This window comes from Ceratotherium simum, chromosome 4 (genome assembly GCF_057802395.1).
Source record: "Ceratotherium simum simum isolate JZ-2026a chromosome 4, ASM5780239v1, whole genome shotgun sequence".
Lineage (NCBI taxonomy): Eukaryota > Metazoa > Chordata > Mammalia > Perissodactyla > Rhinocerotidae > Ceratotherium > Ceratotherium simum.
Window position 1 is genome coordinate 61,779,817 of NC_141903.1, and position 16,745 is coordinate 61,796,561.

The following is a 16,745-nucleotide window of genomic DNA, read 5'->3' on the forward strand; positions in this document are numbered from 1 at the left end:
ACTCTAAGAGTCAGAGCCACACCCTAGCAATAAGGGCTCCATGCTAATGGTAAGGACAAAACTGAGATAGACTCGTCCTAACATAGCCTAAAACCAAGCCTCCATAGGTTCAAGGTAATCTGCTGGCAGATCATGATCATTAATGACTAGGCCACTTCCATTCTAGGCCAATAAAAGCCTCAGAAATCCTTCACATTCTTTTCCTCCATGCTTCCTCCATTCTATTGGCTGGATGTTGGTGCTCAACTTATAATGAAAACCATGTATTGAATATGATAGAGCTCAGGTCCCCGAATGTGAAGCAGAGCTTCCCACCCATCAGAGTGAATGGGCTTTTAATAATAAATAATCTTGTATTGTGCTACTGAGACTTGAGAGTTTTATTTATTACAGTGGCTAGAGTTACGTTAACTAGTATAACCTCTCTATATTTATCACCTCATTTAAATGCTATGACATAGATATTATTTTATTATCTCTGTTTTCTAGCTCAAGAAACTAAGGCTCAAGAAAATTAAATGACCAACCTAAGGTCATTCAGTTCATAAATGACAAGGCTAAGGTTAGATTTTCCATTTCTTCTTGAATCAGTTTTCCTGGTTTGTGCCTTTCTAGAAATTTGTCCATTTTGTCTAGGTTTTCTGACCTGTTAGCATACAAATGTTCTCAGCTTTTCCTTGTAATTACTTTTTATTTCTGTAAGGTTAGTAGTCATGTTCCCTCTTTCATTCCTGATTTTAGTGATTTGAGTCCTCTCTCTTTTTTCTTGTTTAGTCTAGCTAAAGGATTTGTCACTTTTGTTGATATTTTTGAAGAACAAACTTTTGGTTTTATTGAAAACCAGACATTTAAAAAATATGACATGGAAACTCTTAAAATCAGATTCTTCCTCTTCTCCAGGGTTTTTTGTTGTTGCTGTTTGTTGTAGTTGTTTTTGGTTTGTCAAGAGACTTTTCTGAACCACTTTTGTAAAGTCTATATTTTTTGTCATGTGTGTGGCCATGGAAGATTCTGCTTGGTTAGCTTAGTGCTCAGCTAATAATTAGACAGAGTTGCTTAAGGGCCTGGAAGTTTCAACACTAAGCCAGGCAGTTGCCAACTCTCCTTGAGCCTTCACTTTGCTTATATAGAGCCTCAAGGTCACCCTAAGCTGAATGCTTAGGGTCTTCTCAGGTCTTTCCTGAGCGTATGCACAGTTTAGCACAACCCTGAACATGTGTGTTGGTTTCTAGATTCCCATGAATATGTTGGAGCTTTTCCAAGTTTCTACATTCTCCAGTTTTTCCTACAAGCTTTTTGGTTAACTTCTTGTTTGCCCCAACTGTTTCCATTGCCTAAGGTGGCAAGAAAGTTCATCAATTCCCTCTCATTGTTTATGACAAACACTTCTGCGGAAAACGCTTTTTGCAATGGGTTGGCTCTGAATCAAATCAAATGAAGACATCTTGGCAAGTGAGATCTTCTAGGGAACCATCAGATAGGTGAAACAATGATTATCCTCTTGGAATTATGCTTTGAAAGAGCTCCAACCTATCTGCCTTGTCAGGTGGCTGCCAGGCTGCTGGTTTTCACCGAGATTGTGGGCCATTGTTTTTCTTTTTTCTTTTTTGTGAGGAAGATCAGTCCTGAGCTAACATCTGTGCTAATCCTCCTCTTTTTGCTGAGGAAGACCGGCTCTGAGCTAACATCTATTGCCAATCCTCCTCCTTTTTTTTCCCCAAAGCCCCAGTAGATAGTTGTATGTCATAGTTGCACATCCTTCTAGTTGCTGTATGTGGGACGCAGCCTCAGCATGGCTGGAGAAGCGGTGCGTCGGTGGGCGCCCGGGATCCAAACCCGGGCTGCCAGTAGCAGAGTGCGAGCACTTAACCGCTAAGCCACGGGGCCGTGGGCCATTGTTTTTCAATGCTACAGCAGAGCTGGAGATGAGAAGATTGGATTAGAGCAAGTCAAAATATCACAAAGCTCGCAGTTCTCACTGAGATTCAGCTGTTTTTCTTGAATAAATGCTGGATTGTTGCAAGTCTTTGGTTAATTTCCAGAGTTCTGAAAAAGTGGATTCTGACAATTTTGCCAGTTTTCTCATTGCTTTTGTGGAGAAAAGAATTTTCAGAAGACCTCATGCCTCCTTTTTTGCTGATGTCACTCTAAGGCTATGATTAGAACTCAAGTCCTCTCACTCCTTGACCAATCCTCCTTCTATTATATCTGTGGTTGTCAAACTTGCGTGCATCACAATTACCCGGAAGACTTGCTAAAATACAGATTGCTGGCCTCCACACCTAGTTTCCAATTCATGTCTGAGGTTGGAACTACTTGAGAATTTGCATTTTAAAAAAGTTCCCAAGAATGCTGATGCTTTTGGTCTGGGGATTGGGGGTTCATTAAGAACCAATGCATTACACCATGTGGTACTTTTAACCATTGCCTTAGGGAGTGCTTCTCACCTCTGGAATCAACATTAATAATACATATAAGTCAATAATGCACATTATTTTCTCTCTATACATATACTAATACAATACAATACATAAGCTAATGTGTATTTAGTACTTACACATGCTAGGTATGATATGCTTTACATTTATTAGGCTATTTAATCTATACAACGACTCACGAGTAGGCATTATTACTTTCCCCATATTTAAATTGGAAATTGAGGCCAAAGAGGTAAGTAGATTACCCAGAGGCACATGGCTATAAATGCAGGAGCTAATATAAGAATACGGTCTGTTTGATTCCAGAACGCTTCAAGCCTCCATAGCAGTTTCCAAAAGAGTAACATAGATCACTTCTGAGGCCTTGGATGACTTTAGCTGGGACATGCATGCAGAATTAAAAACAATGACTCACAGAGTGAGAAAGTGATTCCTATTTTTGGTTCTATTTTTCAATCATTTGATTGCATCATGATAAAAATGCTATTTGCATGCTTAGTCATTAATACCTAATGCTCAGTAACCTACCCTTTTAACAGGGAGTGGGCTCTAGGCTCAAAGACTTTAGCAGACAATAGTTTCCAGCCAGAATTTAAAAATATTGTTCTATGTTCACTTACAGTTCTTTTCAACTTAGGATAGGTAATAAAGGTTTTTCATTTATAGTACTTTTATAAAGTTTCCCTCTAAAAGAAATTGAAGAAAAAAATATATTTAAAGAGAATAAATAATACTGTGAGTAGTATACACAGATATGATATGAAAAAAGACTGAAATTTGGGAAACCTTGCCACAACAAACAGGTTAGTGTATCCAATTGGATCAATATGCAACAGCCAAAAGGGAGATTAGGGAAATATGATTAAAGTATGAGTTCTCTTTCAGAGACAGAGACTTAGAAGGAAAAAGAGCCACAACATCTAGAACAACATGTGCAAAGCAGAGAAATATCAAGTGGAAAATGATATCTTGGTAATAAATGTACTACAGGAGTGGGCTGAGACTTTGATCTGATTTCATGAAATGTCTAGCAAATCCTCATAACCTAAGTTTCTGCAGTAAATTTTGGATTTGTTTTCATCAACAGAAAAAAAAACAAAACAGTTCACTGGCGGGAGGTTTTGCAGTTGCCAGGGACAGCACAAGAAGTGGGGCTCTTAATTTTTGGGGGAGGCGACGCGATAAATAGATCCTGGGCACTGGACATGTGTGTGGAGGGGGTGGAGGTGCTTTGGGGAATAAGATGGGAGGAGAGCGGGACTGTAATCAGAGAAGCGTACATGATCAGGATGAAAAAAGAGGACATGTGCAGGATGAAGAAACAATTTAGCATCAATGATATGATTAACTAAACTGTTACCCGGGTTTAAATTAAGCAAAGTGTCCAGTGACTACAGCTGTTTTGTTTATTTTGGTTGCATGCGATGGGAGTGATGATACTTCCCGGTTTGACAACTTATCAGCCTCAAGATGCAAACGGGAAGGCTCTGGTCAGGCCACGGCTCTAAAGAGGAAACGCAGGCCTCCTCTATACTCTGCCCCCGTCTCTGTCCCAGTAGAATCAGAAATGAGGGGGCAACGGTCTGACTGTGGGGTGGAAGGGGAGAAGGCACTATACGGTGAGCAGAGTCAAGGTGGGCAAACGTGCCATTTCTCCGTCTGCTCTTTTTTCTTGTCCCACCCGTATCTGAACTGCAACGGATTGAACTTTATGCCAGATTTAAACCTTGTTAGTCAGATTTCCAGTCGAATTAGGATTGATTTTAAGCCCCCCTTTTGGCGGTTGCTGTTAGAATTTCTGAACAAGGCTAGCTGCGCCAGTCCTCCCCTTAGCTCCACACCCCTTCCCTTTCCCCGAGACCCCCCCCCGTTTCTCCCAGCCCAAACCACAAAAGGCTGTACCGCTCCAGCCCCAGCACGGCTCCCCGCCCCTCCTCAAACGTCGCAGTGCTGCAGGGAAAGGAGGCGGGCCCAAACGGGGACGGGGCGGAGTGTGGCTTCGTCCTTCCGCTCTTCGACCAATCGGTGAAGCCTCCCTGGGCGAGTTGAGGGGGACCAGGGCATATAGACAGTCCAAATATTTTTCCCTTTTTCTGCCACGTCCCAACCACTGACGTGAGCCTACTCCTCAGGTTCCGATTGGATATGTGGGTTTTTCCCGCAGAGGCCCTTGAAGTCTATTGGTCGGCGCTGTTTGGGGGCGGGGCTTGCGTGCCCTCCTCTTTCGCCTCCACCACGGTGCAAGGGGCGGGACGCGCCGCCGCTGCCTCTGCTTCCGCCGCCGCCGCCGCCCCTGCCGCGGTGCGTTCGGCGGGGGAGGAGTCGGAGGCGGAGAAGAAGGCGGTGGTGGCGGGTGGAGGATCGAGCGCTGTTCTCGCTCCGGAGCCGCTGCACAGTTCGGTGAGGGGATTTTTTTTTTTTTTTTTAAACTCTGACTTGTCGGGAATGTGAGGGTCGGGCGAGGAAATTGTTGCCGTCGCCTCCTCCGCTTCTTCGTTTCTCTCCTCGAGAAGGAGCCGGGCCTGTCCCTGGCCCACTGCGCCGGCCATGGTGGGTGGGGTTGATGGCAGGCTGCGAGAGGCCTTCTTCGCCTCCTGGGCCCCGGCCAGCCCGGACCTGGGGCCTCGCTCGGGTCCGTGGCCGCCGGGCCCGCAGCCCACAGCGGAGGGCGTCGATTGGTGTCGGGGGTGTCCACCGGCCGCTTTTTCCTGCTGCTGCTTCTGCTGTCCTTGGTGCCGTGGCCAAGGACCCCGCTGCCTCTCCCCCACACTCGCGACGGTGTGAGAGTGTGCCCCCCTCCAGCAGCTCACACCCGCCTCCTGTCCCCATCTCCAGTCACCCCGCAGAGAGCTGATCCGTCGTACGCCACAGGCCTGCCCCCCCCTCCCTCGAGAAGCCTTCCGTTGCCGTCGTTCTGCTGGCTGTATTTGCGTTTTTCCCGATTGTCAGCGAGGCTCGGGCACGCAGACACCCTGCCCAAATCATAGCAGTCGTTCTTCTCCGGGTATTAGCACCCTTCCGTCAGTGCTTCTCCCCGTTAGCGATGTCAGGTCACAGCACGCCTCTGGCAGATGCAGCTTCAATTTTGGCCTCCCTAAGATTACTGCTTGTTAATCATTTTGCGCACATTCAAAATGGTGAGTTTAAAGCCGCTCAGATCAAGTGGAAGAAAAGGGGAGGAGGTAAAGAGTCTTTTTGCAGGGAGGAAGAGTAATCTAGGAGACTTCCTTCTCCAGCATTAACATTTTTTTTTTTTTATGTGCGCGTAGACACTGCTTTGAGTCTGCTGGTTACGTGAAGTTTACGATTTTTTAAAAGGCTTCATATATTGTTATTTTTAGCATGAGCTGTTTGGTCAGTTAAATTTCTTTAAAATGGCAGTCATCTTTGCTGAAGGCTACAGATCATTTGAAGAGTATGTACATAAACATGAGGATAACAGAAATAAGTGTTTAAACTATTTTTTTTTTCATTTTTGTAATTGTCTTCTGGAATTCGTGTCATTTTTATATGAAATAATTTGATTTTTAAAAATTAATTACAGACGTGCCAGCTTGATGTAAAATTCAGCAATATAGAAAAAGGATTTTTAGGTAAAATGTGAACATTTATTTTCGTCTCCCAGTCCCACTGTAGTGTCTGGAGTTAATTTACTGTGCATCTTTCTAAATTCACTATTAAACATATATACATTCATATAAAGTTTTTTTAGCAGAGGGGTGTGTCAAACACATTGGTATACCACTTGCTCTTTTCACTTAATTATATACTTTAGACATCTTTAATTGTAATATTTGCTTATTTTATATATAGGTCTCCCTAATACTTTTTAAAGGCTAAGTGGTATTTCATTAGTTTGAATGGGCTATAATTTATTTAACCATTCCCTTACTGAAAGACATTTAAATTAATTGGTTTCTTAACTTTTTAATTTATTGATTGGTTTTTAATTACAAACTTTAAATATCTCTAAATTCTAAAAATTCAAACAATATGGAAGAATGTAAGGTAAAAAGTGCAACTCTGACTTCCCCCTTGGTCCTACCTTCATCCTAAGAGTCAGCAGTTCAGGAAACTTCTGTCTGTATGTGATTATTTCTGGAGCACAGATTCTTAGAAATGGAATTACTGGGTTAAAGGGTATGCACATTTAAAATTTTGGTAACGATTTCTCCCTCCTTATTACTCTTTTCGGAATTATTCTTGACTGTTTCTTATGCATTTCTTCTCCAGATGAACTTTAGACTCAACTTGTAAATTAAATAAAAAATCCTTTGGTATTTTGAATGAGGTTGTATTGAAGTTTTAGCTTAATTTGGAGCGAACTGATCTTGTGATATTGAGTCTCTCCCCTCAGAAATGTATGTATGTATGGTTTGTCTCTCCATTTTATTCACAACTTGCTTTATATTCTTTGGGGAAAGTTTTATAGTCTTTTTTCCATATGTATACATTCCTTCTTAGTATTCCTAGCTGTTTTATGATTTGATTGCTTGAGTGGATGGAAATGTGCAGTAACATTTCTCTCTTTTCTCTGGTTGTAGGAAAACTTTTGAATTTTTTTCTGTTTATTATGTATCTAATCACTTTATTGAGTTGTTGATTATCTGAAAATATTCACAGTTTTATGGCTTTCTTTTCAATTTTTATAACTTAAGTGTTTTCCTCATTGCTTTGGCTATTATAAGTCCTATCTAATGTTGAATAGTAGCAGTGATAGCTAAAAACTTGGTGGTGGTTCTGACTTGAAGGGGAATGCTTCTGATGTTTTAGCATCAATTATGATGTTGCTGAAGCTTTCTGGTAGAGAATATTAAGTTAAAATGTTTTCCTCTAATCTTGGCATTCCAAGATGATTTTATTGTTGTTTTTCATTTATGATGACATTTTAAAAAACCATAAATAGGTATTGAATGCTATTAATATTTTTGACATATTTTGAGTGGTTATATAAGGGCATCACCAGTATTGTCTGGTTAATGTTTTTCCAAGAGAGCTCCTTTTTAAAGAAGCAACTTTATTGAGGGTAATTTACATACAGTGAAACACATGTGTAAAATATACCGCTCAGTGTGTTTCGGCAAATATGTACACCCATGTCACCACCACCATAATCAAGAGTAGAGTATTTTCATTACCACAATTAAGATATAGAATATTTCTGTCATCCCCAAAAGTTCCCTTCTGCCCTTTTGCGGTAAGTCACATTTTCACCCTCAGCCCCGTTTGTCCTCTTTTTCTCACTATAAATTGTTTTCATTTGTTCTAGATTTCATGTAAATGGACTTATGTAATATGTACTCTTTTGCACCTGGCTTTTTTTCTCTCAGTGTGATGTTTTTGAGGGTCATCCATGTTTTTGTGTGTTTAACAGGTTCACGACTTTTTATTGCTGAGTGGTTCTACACGGTATTGATTTACCACAATTTGTTGACCATTTCACCTATTTATGGATATCTGGATTGTTTCCGGTTTGGGGCTGTTATTAATAAAGCTGCTGTGAACATTCATTCATGAGTTTTTGTGTGAACATATGTTTTTGTTTCTCTTGGGTGAATAGCTAGAGCTGGATTCGTTGGGTTGTACGGTAAGTGAATGTTTAAATATAAGAACTTGCCAAACTATTTCCCATTTTACAGTCTTAGTTGCTCTCCATCCTCAGCAACACTTGGTTATTTCAGTCTCTTTAATTTTAGTCCCTCTAGTGGGTATGTAATAGTATCACACTGTAATTTTAATTTATATTTATCTGATGATTAATGACGCCAAGAATTTGCTCATGTGTTTATGGGTCATTTGTACATCTTCCATTGTGAAGTATCTGTTCAAATCTTGTGCCCATTTTTAAACATGGGGTTGTTTGCCTTATTGAGTTGTAAGAATTCTTTATACATTTTTTATACAAGTCCTTTGACCCACACAAATGCATACACATAACGTTGCAGTTTGAGACTTACTTTTTCATTTTCCTAACTTTTTAAAATAGAGGCGCTTTTAATTTTGATTATTCAATTTGTCATTTTTTTTTCTGTGATTTATATTTCAGTATTCTAAGTTTGGTCAATACAAAGTTGTGCAGATTTCCTCTTAAGTTTTCTTCTACAAGTTTTATAGTTTTGGCTTTAATGTCAAGGTGTATCATCCATATTGAATTAATTTTTGTTGATGGCATGAGATAAGGGTCAAGGCTCATTTTCCCAGTTCTAGCACCATTTCTTGGGTACAATTCCTCTTTCCCCATTGAATTAATTTAGTCAAAAATCGATTAGCCATATATGTAAGTCTATTTCTGGACTATCCTTGTAATTATCATTTTGACAGTACCACATTGTTATGATTATTGTTGCTTTATAATAAGTCTTGAAATGAGGTAATGTGAGTCCTCCAACTTTATTCTTTTTCAAAATCATTTTGGCTATTCTAGTTCCTTTGCTTTTCCATAACATTTTTTAGAAGTGACTTCTTGGTTTCTGCAAAAAGTACTGTGAGGATGTTAATTTAGATTGTGTTGAATGCATTGATCTGTTTGGAAAGAACTGACATCTTAATGATGAATCAATCAGTGAAGACAGGATATCTTCATTTATTTAAATCTTTGATTTTTTTCGTCAGCATTTTGTAGTTTCAGCATACAGATATTGTTGCTCTTATTTTGTTATGTTTATAACTAAGTATTTTATCACTTCTGATACTATTGTAATTGATAATTTTCTTAAATTTCAGTTTCTAGTTCGTTGATAGTATGTAGAAATACAGTTGGGTTTTGTATACTATCCTTGAATCTGGCAACCTTGCTAAATTCACTTATTCTAGTAACTTTTGTTTTGTAGATTCTTTGGGATTTTTTTATGTAGATAATTATGTCATTTGTAAATATAGAACAATTTTATTTCTTTTGTTTTCAATTTATGTGTACACCTCCCCTACTTTTTCTTTCTTTTTTTTTTAATTGCCCTGGCTAGGACCTCTAGTATGTTGTTGAATAGGAGTAGTGAGAGTGGATATCCTTTTCTTGTTCGTGATCTTGAGAGGAAAGCTTTCAGTCTTTCATTATTAAGTATAATAGGAACTTTTATCAAGCTAAGGATGTTCCCATTCTGTTCCTAGATTGCTGAGAGTTTTCATCATGAGTGGACATTGAGTTTGGCCAGATGTTTTTACTGTATTGTTGAGATGTTCATGTGGTTTATCTTCTTTGATCCGGTAATAAGATGAATTACATTGATTTATTTTCAAATGTTGAGTCAACCTTGCATTCTCTAGATAAACCTCTCTTGGTCATGGTGTATTATCATTTTTATAAATTGGTGGATTAGATTTGCTAATATTTTGTTGGGTACTTTTTTGTATCTGTGTCCATGAAGGATGCCTTTTCATGTAGTTTTTGTCAGGGTAGTGCTTGCTGGCCTCATAGAGTTGGAAAGTGTTTCTTCGTCTTATATTTTCTAAAACATTTTGCACAGGGTTAGTATTTGTTTCATAAATGTTTGTTAGAATTTGCAAGCTAACCCATCTGGGCCTAGAGTTTTCTTTACTGAAAGATTTTAAAGGATAAATTCAATTACTTTAATAGATATAGGATGATTAGGGTTATCTATTTCTTCTTGAAAGCTTTCACCTTTTGACTATATGAGTCACTTTTACCCACTATATGAGCTTTAGTAGTTGGGTCTTTCAAGGAATTTGTCTATTTTATGTGTTTATTGTCATAAAGTTGTTTCTTTATTATCCTTTTAATGTCTGTAGCATCTGTTGTGATGTCTTTTTCTTTCATTCCTGATATTGGCAGTGTGTCCTCTCTTTTGTCTTTGGTAGTTTGTTTCTCGGTTTATCAATTTTATTAATTTTTCCAAAGATTTAGCTTTTTGTTTTATTGCTTTTTTTTTATGTTTTCAATTTCATTTATTTCTGCTCTTTACCATTTCTTTTTGTATGATTTGGGTTTAAATCCTCTCTATTCTGATCTCTTAAGGTATAAGCTTAGGCAATTAATTTGAGGGCTTTTTCTTCTTTTCCTTCTAAGCACTACTTTAGATGTTCCCACAAATTTTATGTTGATTTTGTCTATCTGTTTCTGTAATTGATTGCTGTGTTTAATTTTGTTATAGACAAGATAACAATTTGTATAATTTCTTTAAAATTCTTTAAAGTTTGTTTTATAGCTCAGAATATGGTCAGTCTTGGTAGTTGTTCCATGTGCACTTTAAAATAATGTGTAGGGGCCAGCCAGGCGGCATAGTGGTTGAGTTTGCACGCCGCACCTCGGCGGCTTGGGGTACCCACCACTCAGCAAGCCATGCTGTGGTGATGTCCCACATGCAAAATAGAGGAAAATGAGCACAGGTGTTAGCTCAGGGCCAATCTTGCTCACCAAAAATAAAAAAAAGATAAAATGTGTATTATGCTGCTTTTGGGTGGAGTAGTCTATGAATTCTGTATTCCATATTAAATTCTATATTTTATATTAAATATTCTGTAATTATCAGATCAAGTTGATTGATAGTGCTTGTTAGATTTTCTGTTTTCTTACTGAAGTTTTGTTGATCACTGCGAGAAGAGTTGAAGTCTCCGAGTATAATTGTAGATTTGTTTATTTCTCCTTGTTCTAACAGTTTTTGCTTCATGTATTTTGAACCTCTATTGTTGGGTGCATATGTATTTAGGATTGTTATGTCTTCTTGGTGAATTGACTTTTTTATTGTTATATGTCCCTCTTTATCTCTAGTAGTATTTCGTCTTCTGAAGTCTGTTTTATCTGATATTAATATCGCCACTCCACTTTTCTGTCGATTAGTGTTTGCCTGATATATCTTTTTCAGTCTATGCCTTTATATTTAAAGTGGGTTTGCTGTAGACAACCCACCTTTTTTATCCTGACAATCTGGCTTTTTAGTTAGGTATTCAGGTCATTTATGTTTAATGTAATTATTGAAGTAATTGGATTTAAATCTACCATCTTACTAGTTGTTCTCTATTAACGTATCTGCTCTCTGTTCTGTATTTTGAGTCCCTTTTATCTTCATTATTGTCTCGCTACTTATACTTATTTTGCTTCTTTGAAAAAAGTTATACTAGTTTGTGTATGATTTATGTTACACATCTTTAATTGCAGTCTATATTCAAGCAGTGTTATGCTACTTTTTATATAGCGTCAGAGCTCTACAACAGTATATATCCAGTTTTTCCTTACTATCTTTTGTGCTGTTATTGTCATGCATTTTACTTTTACATATGCCATAAATTCATAGCACCTTGCTACTATGTTTGCTTTAGAACTGCATTTTTCAGTATCTTAGTCACTAGCCAGTGTGACTATTTAACTTTGGATTTAGAATAGTTAGTATTAAATTAAGTTCAAGTTAATTTCCTCTGTTGTACTAGCGATTTTCACGTGCTTAGTAGCCACATGTAGCTTTTAGCTTTCATATTGAACTGTGTAAGATATAGAACGTTTCCATCATCTCAGAAAGTTCTATCAGGCAGTGCTACTTTACACAGTTCTGTTTTGAAGTAACTAAAAATAAGAAAAAAATATATTTTACATTTACCTTCACTTTAATTATTTTCAGAGTTCTGCATTTTCGTGTAGCATCAAGTGTCTGTTATTCTTTCTGCCTGAAGAACTTTATTTTACGTTTCTTGCAGTTCAGGTCTTCTGGTAACCAAGTCTCTTGGATTGGCTTGAAAGTACTTTATTTTACTGTTTCTTTTGAAAAATTTCTTGCTGGGTATAGAATTCTTTGTTCACAGTGTATTTCTTACATTATTTTAAGAATGCCATTATGTCTTTTGCCTTGCATAGTTTCTGATGAGAAGTCGGTTGTAATTCTTATCTTCATTTCTCTGCATCAAAGATGTTTCCTTTATCATTGGGTGTTTATAGCAGGTTGAATATGATTTGTCTTGGGGAATGTGTGTGGGTGTGTGTTGTGTGTTTATCCTGCTTTTTGTAGGTGGTCACTGAGCTTCTTAGATTTATGTTTTGATTTCTTAAATCATTTTTGGAAATTTCTCATTTCTCATTTTTGGAACATTTTCTCTTCTAGTATTTCTTCTGCACCATTTACTCTCTCATCTCTGTGTGATATTCCAATTACATATGGTAGTTCATTTGTTATAGTCCCACAATTCTTGGAGGCTCTATTCTGGTTTTTTTTCCCTTACTTTTTTTTTTTTAAATCACTTTGTATCTCAGTTTGGGTAATTTCTCATGTCTTGGAGCTCATTTATTCTTTTCTTCTGTCTTGAAGCTCATTTATACTTTCCTTGACTAGTTTTTTGATGAGCCCGTAAAATGCATTCTTCATCACTGTTAATGTGTTTTTTTATTTCTTTATTTGCATTTCCATCTATTAAAATCCTTGATCTCTTTCCTAATCCTACACTAGGAGTAAACGTTGTTTTTCTTTTACCCATCCCCTAGCCACAGTGGACAGTGTTTGCTGCTGCCCTCCTCCCAATGGTTTAAGGCTTTTTTTCTGTAACGTTGAAGGGTTCAGGTAGTGTTTCATTCCTTTTCCTTATTGGCAGTCACTCCCTTCCACCGCTGAAAGATGGCCTCTTTAGTCTCCCAGCCTGTTCCCAATCTTTTCAGCACCCAGTAGAGATCCGTGGATAAGAGCCTGTGAGTGGGTGCCAACTTTCTATGTTTCTCCAATTCTCAGAGAGTCTATACTCTCATCTGACCCACAGTTTGTCTTTACCTGCAATATAATTGCCTGACAGAAGAAAACCTAAACACTGTTTAGAGGAAAGTAAGTTATCTAGAGCCTCTAGGAAATAACATCCAGCATACTGAAAGAATGCATTTTGTAATTTTTAGGGGAACCACTAAAATAATGATACTAAAAAATGTATCAAACAAGCTGGTAGATGAAATAAAATGGGATGTAGAAAAAAATTTGATCGGTACCAAAGAAGTCAAGAAAGGAAGAATAAAGGAACAAAGAACAGAGGAGAAAAATGAAAATAGCAAGATGATACTTAAACCCATCTATATTGGTAATTATGTTAAATGTAAATGGAATATACACTACAATTGAAATACAAATATTGTTAGGCTTTATAAGTAAGACCAAACTATAATCTTTTTATAAAAAGAAACTTTAAATGTAAAGGCATAGATAAGATGAAAGTAAAAAGATGGAATAACCATGGTCTGCAAACACTCACCAAAAGATGCTAATGTGGCTATGTTAACATTGTACAAAATAGACAAAGCAAGAAGTATTATAAGAGATAAAGGGGAAAATATAATGTGGTTCAAGTCATCAAGAAGACATAATAATCCTATGTGTATTCACCTAGCAATATAGCTTCTGACTATAGAAGTTAATATGACTATCAGGAAAGATAGATATGTAGTCATAGCTAGAGATTTTAAATATACGTTTAAAGTAACTGACAGAACAGTTATATAAAAATATCAGTAAAGGAGCAGGAAATTTGAATGATATGATTAATCAATTGGATGTAATTGACTTTTATAGAATATTGTATCTAACAACTGAAGACTATGCCTTTTTGTTTTTTTAAGTACACTTGGGACATTTGCCAAAATATTCTGATCCTTAAAGAAGTATCATCAAATTTCAAAGAATTAAAATTATACGGTGCATATTTTCTGACCACTGTGGAATTAATTACAACTCAGTAACAGAAAAATAATTAGAAAGGCTCTAAGTGTTTGGAAATTAAGCAAGATATTTCTAATATCCCATGAATCAAAAACGAAGTCACAATGGAAATTAGAAAATATTTTGATCTGAAAAACAGCAAATATATTACATCAGAACTTGTGGAATGCAACTGAAGCAGTGCTTTGAGAGAACTTTATAGCTTTGTATACATATATTAGTAAAGGAGAACAGTTGAAAATCAATAGTCTAAGGGAGCAACTAAAGGGAGCAACAAATCAAACCCAAAGAAAGTGGAAAGAAGGAAATAGTAAATATAAAGGTAGATATCAATGAAACAGAAAAGTTCTACAGTCAATTGAGAGGACTTTTTAAAAATAATAAGCCTGTAATGAAGTGATCGAGAAAAAAATGGGAGAAAACACAAATTACCAATACCAGCAATGAAAAAGGAGGCATTGCTATAGATCCTATAGATGTTAAATTGTTAGTATAGGGAAATCATGAACAACTTTATATTAATAACATTCAGTAACTTGAACGAAAGGTCATAATCTTTGAAAAGCACAACTTATCAAAACTGATACGTGAAGAAATGGAAACTAATGTTATATGTCAATTATACCTCAATTTTTTAAAAAATGAGTTATTTCTGGCTCCCAGCAGATGGGTCACAGGGGTATAGATTCAAGATTTCACTTGAAACTCTTCTTCTGGAAATTCAACTAATTTCGCTTTCCCTCTGCTTAAAACTTCATTTCAATCAGGTTTAAATTCTAAAAGTAAGTGTTCCTGATCCAGTAGCAGTTTTTTTTTTTTTTTTTTTGTGAGCAAGATTAGCCCTGAGCTAACATCTGTCGCCAATCCTCCTCTTTTTGCTGAGGAAGATTGGCCCTGGGCTAACACCGTGCCCAACTTCCTCTACTTTATATGGGACGCCACCGCAGCATGGCTTGACAAGCAGTGCGTCAGTACGCGCCCAGGATCTGAACCTGCGAACCCTGGGCTGCCGCAGCGGAGCGCATGCACTTAACCACTACGCCACCGGGCTGGCCCTGATCCAGTAGCAATTTAATGAGTATCTGCTAGGTGATAGGTGGAGTATAGGTACTAAGCAGCAGTTCTGACATTGCTAACAAGCAAAAGACCAGTATAATTCAGCATTTGGCACAGTGGATCACTTCTTCTGTCTGAAGCACTTTCTTCATTTGACATCCACATTCTTGGATTTTTCTTTTCTCTCACTGGCCTCTCTGTCAGTTTTTCTGGTACTTCTTCTTCTCTAGCCTCTTAATGTTGGATCATCTCAAGGCTCAGTCCTTGAACTTCTTTCCTTCTCCAAGTAAACTTAGATGTCTTGTCCAAGTTCGTGCCTTTTTGAATATTATCTATATCCTGATAACTCCCAAATTATACCAGCAGCTCAGAATTCTCCAGTCAACCCCAGGTTCCTATTTAACATTTCTACTTGAAAGTCTAATAGATATCTCAAATTTAACACATCCAAAACTAAAGATATCTTCTCTAAATCTTCCACAAATTTTCCTACATCAGTTAATAGCAGCTCTATTTTTCTGGTTGCCAGGTTATAAACCTGAAAGTTAACCTCAACCCCTTACCTTCTTTCATAACCTGTATCAGAAAATCTTCTTGGCTCTACTTTCATAATATATCCAGAATCTGACCATTTCTCACCACCTGTATTTTTATCCTGGTCTAAACCACTGTGATCTCTTGCCACTATTATTTCACTAGCTTTGTAGGTGGGCTCCCCTGCCTTTGACCTTGTTCCCCTTCAGTCTATTCAACACAGTAGCCCAAGTGTTCCTGTTAAAACAGAAGTTAGATAATATCCCTTCTCTGCTTACAATCTTCAGTTGTTTTCCATCTCAGAATAAAACCTGCGTTTCTTGCATTTTCCTATAAAGGCCTGTGTGATCTCCTCCAACTCCCTAATTAATTTTCTAACCTCATCTGTTACTTTCTCTCATACTCATTCCATCCCAAGACTACTTGTTATGATCACTTCTGGAAGTTCTCACCTCAGGATCTGTTTATTCTGCTTGGAATGTTCTTTCCTCAGATTTACACATGACTCCCTCTCTCACAGGTGTTTGCTCAAATGATCCCTTCTTAGTGAGGTCTTCCCTAATCACCTTATTTTAAATTGCATATCCCCAGCAACTCTTTATTCTCTGCTTTATTTTGTTCCATAGTATGTATTATCTAACATATATCTATTAATTATTTATTTGTTTTGTTTAGTGTCTACACCCCGTTCTGTAATTTTAGGAGGGCAGGAATATTTGTCCACTTTTTTGATTGTTGTATCCTCAGCACTGAAAATAGTGCCTGAAGCATGGTAGAAGAAAGCTTTATTCCAAAGAAAAGGCTTTGGGTGAAATACTCGTGAACTTAAATCTATGGTCATTCCTTTAAGATTGCCATGTACTGTGCTGTGAATCTGTGAAGATTCAAGTTATTTCAGATTATTTTTCTTGTTATTAAAACAATTAGAGCTTGTGTTTTTGCCGGTATGGTAAGATTATGTGTTTGGTATTCCTTTACGCTTGTGCTCTTGCTGACAATCTGACTTGATTCAGATATGTTAGAGGAGCACAACCTGCTGCTGGATTTATAATTTATATGGGAGAATGTGTGTGTGTACGCT

The 16,745-nt window shown here is 37.5% G+C and overlaps 1 protein-coding gene across 2 annotated transcripts in view; it reads left to right on the plus strand.

Moving 5' to 3' along the window:
- Positions 1-4,743: 4,743 nt before the first annotated feature.
- Positions 4,744-16,745, plus strand: part of PJA2 (praja ring finger ubiquitin ligase 2) — a 69,878-nt gene continuing 57,876 nt past the window's right edge. Inside the window, exons 1-2 of one of the 2 annotated variants that reach the window (XM_087429937.1) lie at positions 4,751-4,838; positions 7,813-8,025. The gene's annotated coding sequence lies outside the window, so the exon portion shown is untranslated. Of the gene's footprint in view, positions 4,839-7,812; positions 8,026-16,745 lie in introns of both variants that reach the window. The other variant, XM_004420324.3, reaches the window with a different exon arrangement.